Source organism: Labeo rohita, chromosome 5 (assembly GCF_022985175.1).
Source record: "Labeo rohita strain BAU-BD-2019 chromosome 5, IGBB_LRoh.1.0, whole genome shotgun sequence".
Taxonomy (NCBI): domain Eukaryota; kingdom Metazoa; phylum Chordata; class Actinopteri; order Cypriniformes; family Cyprinidae; genus Labeo; species Labeo rohita.
The window spans coordinates 43,503,027-43,515,884 of NC_066873.1; the positions used below are offsets into that span (position 1 = coordinate 43,503,027).

The 12,858-nt window shown below is 32.6% G+C and overlaps 1 protein-coding gene across 3 annotated transcripts in view; it reads left to right on the top strand.

Moving 5' to 3' along the window:
• Positions 1 to 267: 267 nt before the first annotated feature.
• The window catches only part of LOC127165467 (ras-specific guanine nucleotide-releasing factor RalGPS1), a 159,409-nt gene continuing 146,818 nt past the window's right edge, over positions 268 to 12,858 (top strand). For 2 of the 3 annotated variants that reach the window (XM_051110126.1, XM_051110130.1), the window contains exon 1: positions 268 to 524. The gene's annotated coding sequence lies outside the window, so the exon portion shown is untranslated. Of the gene's footprint in view, positions 525 to 708; positions 828 to 12,858 lie in introns of those variants that run through there. The other variant, XM_051110127.1, reaches the window with a different exon arrangement.

Genomic DNA, 12,858 nt, shown 5'->3' on the forward strand with positions numbered 1-12,858 from the left:
AAAAGTATAAAAAAAATAATTGTTTATTAACATTTTTAGATTTGTAAGATTTATTAAGACTATTATAAGATTGGTTAAATGTTAAGAGTGTTAAATTACAGAGGAAGACATCACTGTTGCTCAGATGCACCTGCGCGTCCACTTCAAATTCACATAGACCCGGTGCTTCCACGCGATTGGCTAGCGCTCCTCGGTGGGCGGGGTTATGTGTCGGTATTACACGTGCGATTGGGCAGTTGACCTGTCCATTAGATCAAAGGAACCTACCTGACACTTCCTGCCCATGAATGTTTCGCTTGTTTTGGCAGTGTGATATTTGTGTATCTCTGCCATGTTTGTGTACATCTCTCGCAAAGGTCTTTACATTTATAAACACGTAAGATCGTCCTGACGCCTTGGAATAATACCCTGACGTACTGTATTGGATTATACGCGCAGTTGAGCCCGTTTAATGGATGCGACTGGAGGCAAAACGTGATTGTTTCTTCTCATTGATCCAGGATCACACAGTACGGAGATACAAGGTAGGCGAAACACATGTTGATTTGATCGATTTTATGGATGATGGGTCGATGAGTATTGATTAGGAACTGTCTGTGCACGTCATTCATTAAGACTGGTTAGTAAAGGTGAAAGGTTACAGCCCTGTGCGCGTCACCGCGGCGCTTGTTACATGTTATGAGTTACAAGACTCAAAATCCTGAGAGACAGCAGCTTGTTTCTGTCATCTATAATGCACATGTTCAGATGTTCATGTTTCTGAGGCAATTATGATGAAATTTTTTGTTTTGTAATATGTCGCTTTCCATAATTTGTAATTTCAGTTGGTGAGTATTTGCATATGGTGTGCTATTATTGGCTCTTATTGTAATATCTCTGAAATCACAAATGCTAGCTTTTGGTATTTCTAAAGGAGGATATTTATTTTATGGCTTTTTTATTGTAAATATTTGTTAATGCAGTTAATAATAAATATGTATTTTAATACAAATATATTTTAAAATGTAGCTAATAATAATAATAATAATAATAATAGTATATTTAAATAAATATAAAATGCTAAATAATGTAATTATTAATATAAAATAAATTATTAAACTAATATTTCTAACTAATATAGAAATGTAGTTAATAATATTTGTTTAATTATTTATAATATATCATGTTTCATATTATTTGTATTTTTCATATTCATATAACATTTTATATTTTAATTATTATGTCACAATTCTGATATTTTTTTACAGAGACATTATAGGCCTAATGTTTTCTTAAGGAGGATATTTATTTTATGGCTTATTTTTATTGTAAATATTTGTTGATGCAGTTAATAATAAATATTTGTATTAATATAAATAAAAAATACAAAATAATAATGTTATTATTAATTTAAAGTAAATAAATACATGTTTTTAAAATGTAGTTAATAATAATAGTATATTTAAATAAATGAAAAATGGTAAATAATATAATTATTAATATACAATTAATTATTAAATTAATATTTTTTATGAGAAATGTAGTTAATGATAATTATTTAATTATTTATAATATTATGTTTCATATTTTTTTATATTTTTCATATTCATATAACATTTCATGTTTTAATTATTATGTCATATTAAACAATTCTGATATTGTTTACAGAGATATTATAGGCCTAATGTTGTTAAGGAGGATATTTATTTTATGGCTTTTTTATTCTAAATATTTGTTGATGCAGTTAATAATAAATATGTATATTAATACAAATAAAAAAGTATGAAATAATAATGTTATTATTAATTTAAAGTAAATAAATAAATATTTTACATGCTTTTAAATGTAGTTTTTTAATAATAGTAATCAAAATATATTTAAATTAAAAAAGTTAAATAATGTAATTATTAATATTAATATAAAATAAATATTTGTTTTATTTTATGAGAAATTTAGTTAAGAATAATTATTTCTAATATAATATTTTTCATATTTTTCATATTTTTCATATTCATATTAAACATTTCTGATATTGTTTTCAGAGATATTATAGGCCTAATGCCTTAATAGATGATGCAAATGCCACATGTCTGGTTGGTCTGTTCAAATGTTCCATTGTAAAGATTTGAGTCATTTCAGTATCAAAGAAGCTTTTTGTTGTTGAAAAAGCCATTGTTTCCCCAGATGCTGAGATGCAGTGTCTGTTATGCTGCTTGCTATGCAGTTCATGCACTTGCGGTGCAGCCAATGTGAGATGTGTGTAATTGATCAGGATGAAACTTGGAGTAAGTGAGAAGGAATTCAGCGGCCCTGCTGTATCGAGGTGCTTATTCCTGATGGCTGAGAGCCAGAGCATTCCTCAGTTCAGGAGCCGGTGTAGTATTCGGCATTTGAGCTGCCGTGTGTTGTGGTGTCAACTACTACGCCACATGAATGCGGGTTTAGTTGACCAGAGCGAACGTGAATGGCCTTGTCATGAGCAGATGTCGTGAATTTTAGTGCTTTTTCTAGAAAGGTACATAGTAGTACACCTAAGCAGGCAGATTCTGTCAGTATTTACAGACTTTCATGTTGATCCAAACCTGTTCTTCCATTGAACACAAACAGATATTTTTCAGAAGTGTTTTCCTTAACTTCCAAAAATGACAAAAACACCATAAAAGTCATCCTTATGACATGCATTTCTAATTCTAAGTATTATAACAGTCATAATATATATATTTTGTAAGCAGTGTGTGCCTCTGTTTTGTTTATGTACAAATGCATGTGAAAGTGAAACTGTAGAGAAACCGGTAACACTTTAGAACAGGGAAAACTTATATGCTACTGTCTACAACTTTTCCTTTAATAAATTCTTAATTTGCTTCTTATTAATAGTTAGTAAGGTAGTTGTTAACTTTAGGTATTGGTAGGATTAGGGATGTAGAATAAGGTCTTGTAGAATAAGGCATTAATATTAGTACTAATAAATGGCTAATATTCTAGTAATATGCATGCTAATAAGCAACTAGTTAAGAGAGACCATAAAATAAAGTATAACCGAGAAACCAATAGCATTGTATACACAAAAGAATAGTTAACATTAAAGGAATAGTTGACCCAAAAATGAAAATTTGTATTGACCCTCAGGACATCCAAGATGTAGATGTGTTTCTTCATTTGGCTTCTTTGGTGAAATGTAGTATGACATCACTTGCTCGACAATGAATACTCTTGTAGTGAATGGGTGCCGTCAGAATGAGAGTCCAAACAGCTGATAAAAACATCACAATAATCCACACCACTTCAGTCCATATGTTAACATCTTGTGACGTGAAAAACTGTGTTAATAATAAACTTACTGATCATTTTTAACTTTAAACCATCACTTCTGGCTAAAACTTGACTTAAAGGAGAAGTCCACTTCCAGAACAACAATTTACAGATAATGTACTCACCCCCTTGTCATCCAAGATGTTCATGTCTTTCTTTCTTCAGTCGTAAAGAAATTGTTTTTTTGAGGAAAACATTTCAGGATTTTTCTCCATATAATGGACTGCTATAGTGCCCCGAGTTGCAGTTTAAATGCAGCTTCAAAAGATCCCAAATGCGGCTGTAAATGATCCCAGCCGAGGAAGAAGGGTCTAATCGAGCGAAACGATCGGTTATTGTAATTAAAAAAATACAATTTAAATACTTTTTAATGTCAAACGCTCGTCTTGTCTTGCTCTGCCTGAACTGTATTCTGGTTCAAGACAGTTAGGGTATGTCGAAATACTCCAATCGTATTCTTCAAATATCATTTCAAAATCATCCTACATCACTGCAGAAGTACCGACCCAGTCTTTGCAAAGTGAACATGCAAAGATGATCAAACACCCTTAACAAAAAAGGTACAACAGTGATGTAACGATTTTGAAGTTGAAAGAGAACATGAGATGGGAGTTTTTCGACAACTGTCATGAACCAGAAAAAAACAGAGATCGGAAAGAGCAAGACAATACGAGCGTTTGACATTGAAAAGTATATAAATTGTATTATTTTTATGAAAATAACCAATAGTTGCGTTAGATAAGACCCTTTTTCCTTGGCTGGGATTGTCTGCCTTTGGGGTCGTTTGAAGACGCATTTAAACTGCATTTTGAAAGTTCAAACTCGGGGCACCATATCAGTCCATTATATGGAGAAAAATCCTGAAATGTTTTCCTCAAAAACATAATTTCTTTATGACTGAAGAAAGAAAGACATGAACATCTTGGATGACAAGGGGGTGAGTACATTATCTGTAAATTGTTGTTCTGGAAGTGGACTTCTCCTTTAATATAATTTGTGTCCTGGCTGCCTTAAAATTTTAAGTTCAGTAAACTCAAAAAACGTTTAGCCAACTTGAAATGTTAAGTTGTACTAAATGACAATTTAGATATTTGAGTTGATTCAACCTAGCTTTTAAGTTTAACAAACCACTTTTTTGCTAAGTCAACTCAAATATCTAAGATGTCACTTAGTACAACTTAACATTTCAAGTTGACTAAGCTTATTTGAACTAATAATTTTAAGGTAGCAGGGTAACATTATTTTAAGTTCACTCAACAAATAGTTATTTTTTTTATATTTTATATAATATTGCTTTGGAAATCACTGGAGAAAGTGTCATTATGGATTATGGACTCATGTTTTCGTTAAAAACATCTTAACAAAGGATTTGTTTCTTACAAACATGCAGCTTTTGGTTTCTCAAGATATTAAGTGATGGTTTGGAGTGGTGTGGATTACTTGTGGATCATCAATGTTTTTATTAGCTGTTTGGACTCTCATTCAGACGAAACCCATTCACTACAGAGCCTCCAGTGGTGAACAAGTGATTTAATGCTACATTTCATTTTCATTTTTGGGTGAAGTATTCCTTTAAATGAACCTTTGAACTGTGTAATGAAAAACAGGTTGACCATCAAGTTGTATTTATTAGCAGTTCCAGCCTAAAAAGCAGGTGTTTCTCATTGCATTAGGATGGAAAAGTGCATGCTCGTATGTGTGCAGTTATGTCAGAGCACATATTTGTACATCTTTAGTTCCGTCTCTGTCTGAAGACTTGCAGTTATGCAGTGGGGGGTAAATGAGGGCGTCCCGAACCCCTGCAGCTGTCTGGACGTCTGACATTACACGAGCATTGATCAGGAAACTTTTCTACCAGCAGGTCATGTTCAGAAGACTGTATTTATATCTCACACATGCTCATCACGTAGCACTCACTGTCATTTCTGAACTTTAACATCTGCATTCACTCCAGTGAGCGTCATTGACGGATATACTTTAAGGCCTGTTGTTGGTTCTTTTGCGCTGTTGTGACCTGTTCTGTTAAATGTTTTGAATGCGTCTTTTTTTGCTGTTAATTTGCTGATTTTAAAAAAAGTTATTTTCACATTTGTCCTTTTTTGAAAATGCAAAGTTTAGCAGGGTTGAAGGATAAGGCTGTCAGAGTTATGCAGAGTTAAATATAAAGTACTTCCATGGTTTTTAATGGTGCATATCCCAAATAATTATGGTAATATTATTGCACGTCTAAAATGAATGCTATTGTTAGCTCAGTCTTTAAAACAGAAGTGTGTGTTTTTTTTGGCATTACTATTATTCAATAAGGATGCATTAAATTGATCAAAAGCAATAAAGGCATTTATTATGTATAAAATGTATCTATTTCAAATATGTTCTTTTGAACTTTGTTTATCAAAGAATCCTGAAAAAACACAACTGTTTTCAACATTGAAAAATGTTTCTTGAGCAGAAAATCAGCATATTAGGCTGATTTCTGATAATGAAGTCTGGAGTAATGATGCTGAAAATTCAGCTTTGCATCACAGGAATAAATTGCAGTTGAAAATATATTCAAATAGAAAATGGTTATTTTAAATTGTAGTACTATTTCATATTATTACTGATTTTACTGTATATTTGATTAAATAAATGCAGAATATTAGAATGATTTCTGACAATGAAGTCTGGAGTAATGATGCTGAAAATTCAGCTTTGCATCACAGGAATAAATTGCAGTTTAAAATATATTCAAATATTTTAAATTGTAATACTATTTAATAATATTTCAGATTTTACTGTATTTTTGATTAAATAAATGTAGCCTCTGTGAGCAGAAGAGATATTTAAAAAATCTTAGAGACCCCAAGCTTAATTAATTAATTTTTTTTAAAATACAAACATGCATTTTAAAGAACTTGGTAAACTTAGAAGTGCACTTTTGAGTAAACATTCATCTGTAAGACACCTTGGATCTTAAAGAGGAAGTGTAAATGTGCTGTTTATCTTTCTGGTTTGTAGAGTAAGTTGCTAAAATCCAGTCTGACCGTCTTCTGCTTACAGTACAAACCACAAACAGTCATTCAGTTTCACGGCCTATTCTGATGAGGGTATATGATAGTATTAGCATAACTGTTTTGAAGAATCATGACAGCGTTTGGTCTTTTAAACTAACAAACTCAGGCGGTTTCAGTGCTCGTAATTATATAGTGCCGTAATAATAGGCCTAATGTTATATAAGACTCCTCCAGTCTGGATCAGCATGAGCCCAGAAACTGTCATCAACACCATTAACAGATGCTGTCTAATTAGTGCTTTAAAAAACATCACTGCATGACACGCATGATATGAACAGCAATTCGAAGATCAGTGATCAAGAACTGCGCTATCTTACAGCTTCCTGTTGAAAGCGACAAGTTATGCTGACATTGAATCAGTGGGGCTCGTTCCAAGAACTTGATTAATTAAAGATAATGCACTGAAGCGCTTGCCTACAGATCTCTTGTTGCATGTGTACAGTGAGAAAAGAAATTAGGACATGAACTTGTGCAGTTATATCTCTATCTCTGCTCTGTCATTTTGTAAATGGATATCAGCCATGCAGGTCTATCAGGTGTATTTATTTGTTAATTTAATGGATTATGTATTTTGTTTTATTTATAATATATTAGCATTATTTCTAAAATACTTTAATTAAATAAATTATTATTTTTAAATACTTTTTATTTTAAATAATAAATGCAATATAAATATTATTTAATATATAGTTTTTTTTTTATATTTTAAAGTTATATTTATTCTTGCATGCATTTATTTTTATTTTTTTCCCAGTGTCGACTTCCCTCTAAATATCAGCTGTAGGTTCAGCTATTTGCTGCTTGAATTGATATTTGTGTGTTTTATTTTTGCTCTTTGGCCCGCTGCGCTCCTATTTTTAGGTGCTGAACTGTCAGCTCAAAGGGGAGCCCGTATAGATTAAGTTCTCGCCCTCTGAGCCCCACAGCATTAAAAACACACAGCATCTGTTATCAAAGTGCAGATCGAAGAGTGTGAAATTTTAGATTCTGACCCAGTTATTTCTTTCCATGGCTGTATTTGTTTAGCAGTGAGCATGTGTGAGACATTTGAGACGCGACCACCTGGTCAATTCTGCTATTCTGCTTATAATAGCAGCAGCTCTGGTGCTGCCTGTCATTAACGTGACATTTTTATCATGCTGTGAGTAATTTTAAATGTGCAGTAGTTTTTTGATTAAAAGTCAGAGTGTGTTTTATCTAAACTTGAGTTAAAGATAAAAGACCCAACCTGTTTTTTTTTTGGTCAAAAAATACAGTACAGTGCAAACAGTAAATGCAATAAAAACAGATATATTGTGAAATATTATTACTAAAATATTATTAATAATTTAAAGTAATTGTTTTCTATTGCAACATAGTGTAAAATGTAATTTATTCCTGTGATGCAAATTTTCAACATCATTACTCTAGTCTTCACTGTCACATGGTTCTTCAGAAATCTTTCTAATATGCTGATTTGCTGCTTAAAGGGGTCCTATTATGCTCTTTTACAAATTCTTGATTTTGTTTTGGGGGTGTACTAGAACATGCTTTCATGCTTGGTGGTTTGAAAAACACATTATTTTTAACATAATTTATGTGATTACAATACATTTCTCCCAGCCCAGCACAAATGGCTCAATTATTTCCGGGATTAATGAAGGCCCGCCTTCCAAAAAACAAAATATGTTGTGACTGGTTAGCTGTCCCACTGCGTTGCGATTGGCGAACAGCTTAGATGGTATTTCAGTACTGCCACGCCCCTTGTCGAAGTTCCGTGTACAACTCTTAGCTAAATTAAAGTGATTCTTATGTTTTTAATATGGATATTTTTCTTACAAAAACGCATCGACTTGCTACAGGAGGTCTTTATTAACCCCCTGGAGCCATGTGAGACACGTTTTTTATGGATAGATGCATATTATTAGACTTGTTTTGGACTGATGAGGAGAAACACCCATCTATGCCGTTCTAAAGCTTGGGAGTGCAGGATAAATTTTAATATAACTCCGATTGCATTCGTCTGAAAAAAGGAAGTCATATACACCTAGGATGCATGGAGGGTGAGTAAATAATACACTACAGTAGTGTTGGGTCCTATCGTCAGCCTGAGAGATCACCAATATCATGTATATTATCGTGCTAATGTATTTAATTATTTACTTACTTAGTCTCATTTCCCAAAACCAGCTCCAGCATGAGGCTAAAAGCAGCCTAACATTTTCAATGAACATCATCACTGATTAGCCTAGCCTATTCTAGTGCAAGTTTATGCATTTAAAAAAACACTTGCGTTAATTGAAGCTATCTACACTGTGTGATGAATAAATCTCTTACCACATGTCCCTACTCCTACCCCACACCCCCCCAGCAATTCAGATTTCTGCGGGCGGGATTTAATTTAATGATATTCTAATGGTCCGCGTTGTGACATCATTGCATGTAGAAAACAAACATTGTAGTCCAAAGGAGCCGTTCGTTGTAGTTCTTGAAAGGGGATTTTTTTTAAATCGAATTATCTACTTTTGGAGTGAAGAAAGCATAATAGCACCCCTTTAAGAAACATTTCTGATTATTATCAATGTTGAAAACAGCTGTGCTTCTTCATATTTTTGTGGAAACCATCAGGTTTTTACAATTCAGCACTTAAGTGTCAACTCAACCAGAGGTCCCCGGCTCAAATTTTTCATTGATCAATATTTACTAAGTAATCCACTTATTTTGTAGAGGAAGGTCAAAATGGCAATTTTTACCTTAGATTCAGAGTCAAGTTACAGGGGGGGTAAAAATGACTTCAGAAAGATGGCAGCATCATTACCTTATTTTTACACAGAGATTGGTAGTTCTATTAGTAAAATCTGTTGACTTTAGCAGTCTTTGTTGTATTATGTTCCAAATGTGATCAATTAAAAACAGGGAAACGGCACTTTCCAAGACTCTCAGACTCTCTATACACCTTTGTACCTTATTTACCCCTAAAGGGTGCGTTTTAGTACCTTAAAGGTACATATTAGTACCTAAAGTGTGCACATTAGTATCTTTTGACAGGATACTGCCCCAGTGACAGCTTTTGTGCCTTTTTTTTGGAGAGTGATGTTTTTCCTCACTCTGTCCTGCCCACTGAGTGTCACAATCAGCTTGTTCTCATTTTCACCTCACAGTTCTCCTGTTTTCCCCTCTAAGTCCCTTGATGTTTGATCTGGCGTGTTATATGACACTCAATCCATTAGAAACGCTGAGTGTGCTCACGGCTACGCTGATGTCATGCACCGAATCTCAGATCAGCTCTGCGGTGCATCTGAGGACGAGTCCACCATTAATCCAGACATTTGATAAGCTCAGGGATTTTTTTTTTTTCTACTACTTTTATCTTCACAGCTTCACACCTGGTCTTTAGTTTTGTCATAGGTTATGATTTTGGGTTGTACCTATTGCTCAATCAGCAGTCAGAATGAACACAGAGTTTATCCCTACCATCTGATGCATATTACATGAATGGCATACATGCAATATGCAGACATACAGTATGTGCATACTTTCTAGTATTTATATATAATTATAGTATTTATTAATATTTTGAACGAGATTTTTGTGTGTGCTTGATTGTTTTATATATATATATATATATATTTAATACTTATTTATTTCAGTAAGTTGCCAAGGCAACATATCTAATTATTTTTTTTCCATTTTAGTGATTTTAACACTTAAACTTATTTATTTCAGTTAGTCCAATGCAAAATTTCTAATGTTTATTTTTTTTTTTTCAGTTTTAGCAGTTTTAGCACTTTAAATTTATTACAGTTAGTTGCCAGAGCTTTTTAAAATTTGTTTTAGTAATTAAAAAAATAATAATAATTTGAAAACTTAAACTTATGTTGCCAAGGCAACATATCTAATATTTATGTTGATTTATTATTTATTTATTTGTTTGTTTGTTTGTTTGTTTGTTTAAAACTTCATTTTAGTTATTTTAAATTTATTTCATTTGCCCCAAGGCATCATTTCTATTTATTTATTTTTTTACATTTCTGTTTTAGTAATTTTAACACTTTAACTTATTTATTTCAGTTAGTCCACTGCAACATTTCTAAAGTTTTATTTTATTTTTTTAATTTCAGTTTTAGCAGTTTTAACACTTAAATTTATTACGGTTAGTTGCCAAAGCTTTTTTTAGTAATTTTAGCGCTTAATTATTTTTCAGTCAGTTGCCAAGGCATCATTTCTCTCTTTCTTTTTTTAAAATTCTGTTTTAGTCATTTTAACACCTAAACTTGTTCATTTCAGTTAGACCAACACAACATTTGTAATGTTTTATCTCTCTTTTTACGTTTTTGTTTCAGATTTAGTAATTTTAGCACTTAAATTTAGTACAATTAGTTGGCAAGGCCTTTTCTTTATTTATTTAATTTAATAATTTTAGAACTTTAAAAACTTATATATTTCAGTTAGCTGCCAAGGCAACATTTATCTTTTTTTTTTTTTTTTTAATTTCCATTTTAGTAATTTTAGTGCTTAAATTTATTTCAGTCAGTTTCCAAAACAATCTTTTTTTTCTTTTTTTATTTCAGTTTTAGTAATTTTAGAACTTATTTATTTATCTAGTTAGATAAATTTCTATTTTTCATTTAAATTTAAGATTTCTCTCTAATATTTGTAAATTTGTAAATTGCAATTAAACCACAGTTCATTTAGAGTCTGTTCTGTGCTTAAATGTTTAATATAATGACCGCCAAAATTAGCTTTTTTTTATTTTTTATTTAAGTACCTGTGTAATAAGTTGGATAATGTACAGTCAGGCAGCCATTACTGCTAAATAAAGCACTTCAGGATGATACAGAGCAGCTCTGCTCCATGTCGGAGTCCTGATCACCCTGTCAGATTTCCGATAATGACCTCTTGAATGCACATTTTCCTTTACATATTCTTTCAGAGAGTCTCCGATAAAACTTTCTTCAAGTATGACATCCCGGGTGAAGTATCTCTGCTTTGAGTGCTCCCCGCTGCGCTCAGGGTTCGGTTTCCCCCCGGCAACCGTCAAAGCCCATTCAAAAACTCAGAACCGCAGCCAGCCGGCCCACATTCCAAGTGGTTTGCTGTTGCCATGACGATGGTCCCTTGGAGCCGAGGATTGTGGGAGGGATGTGAAAAAAGCACTCTGTTGCCAAGTATGAACCCTGGGATGAAAAATCCTAACATCAGTTCTGCAGTAAATCTCTTCGTTGAGGGTGGACGCCTTATACTAATGTCAAATCCGGTTTTCGTATTATCATGTGTCATACCATCGTCCATCTGGTTTTCAGCGCTTAATATGCATTCTAGTAAATGTTATTTTTGCGGATCGAGCCGGCTGATATGCATGCACATTCTAGAGCTGAACATGACCTGTGAAGTTCAGAGTTCCTTCTCACGGTTCACTAGTGGAGGAACTCTGCGGATGACAGTGCATGAGTTTCCTGCTCTCATAAGACTGAAACTCCCATGCTTGATGCAGGATGTAGATGTAGAGCAGTGATATTAAAGTAGCACAAACTTCACTGCAGTTACTGGAGTTGCCAAGGCAACATTTTGAATTTTTATTAAAATTTTAGAACTTTTAAAAGGTTTTTTAAATCCTTTTGTGCTGTTACAATGTCAGTATGTGTAAATGGGTATATATCTGGGTGTTACTGGCATCCAGATATCCCATTTATTTTGTCTAAATATTGATGTCATTTTGCATCATTCTGCATGTTTGTATCTAAGTGCATAAGTTCAGTGCATTATGGCCGTTCAAGTTTTCCTACCGTTTTGAAGGCAATGCTACGGCCATTTTTCTCTGTTTTCTAGAAAGTCATGTAGAAAAAAAATCACCTTTTTACTCCATAGAAAATTTTATCTTGTCAGTGATGATGTCAGCTTTAAATTTTACATCTGATACTCATCATTTATTATATTAAATATTATGCAGTTGTGGTCAGACATTTACATACACCTTGCAAAATCTGTAAAATGTTAATTATTTTACCAGAATAAGAGGGATCATGCAAAATGCATGTTATTTTTTTATTTAGTACTGACAAGATTTAGATTAAGATTTATAGTCCACAAGACAAAATAAGACATAAATATTATGACCCCTTTCTAAAGCCTACATGTGCTTCTTAATACTGTGTGTCATTAGATGATCCACAATTTTTAATTAATTAATTTTTTTGTGTGTGTGTGATCATTGTTCATGAGTCTTTTGTTTGTCCTGAACCGTTAAACTGCCTGCTGTTCTTCAGAAAAATCCTCCAGGTCCCACAAATGAATTGCGACACCGTATACATATATATATATATATCTGTATTTCTTATTTTCTTTTTTTTTTTTTTTTTTTTTTTTTGCATGCATGTTTGTATGCATGCATGTATGTATGTATGTATTTATTTATTTATGAAACAATGTTCAATTTCATATTAAAGGCTATGACAACAAATATAGTGAATCTAACCATATGCTATTACTTAGTAATTTTAGTGATTAAATTTATTTCAGTTAGTTACCAAGGCAA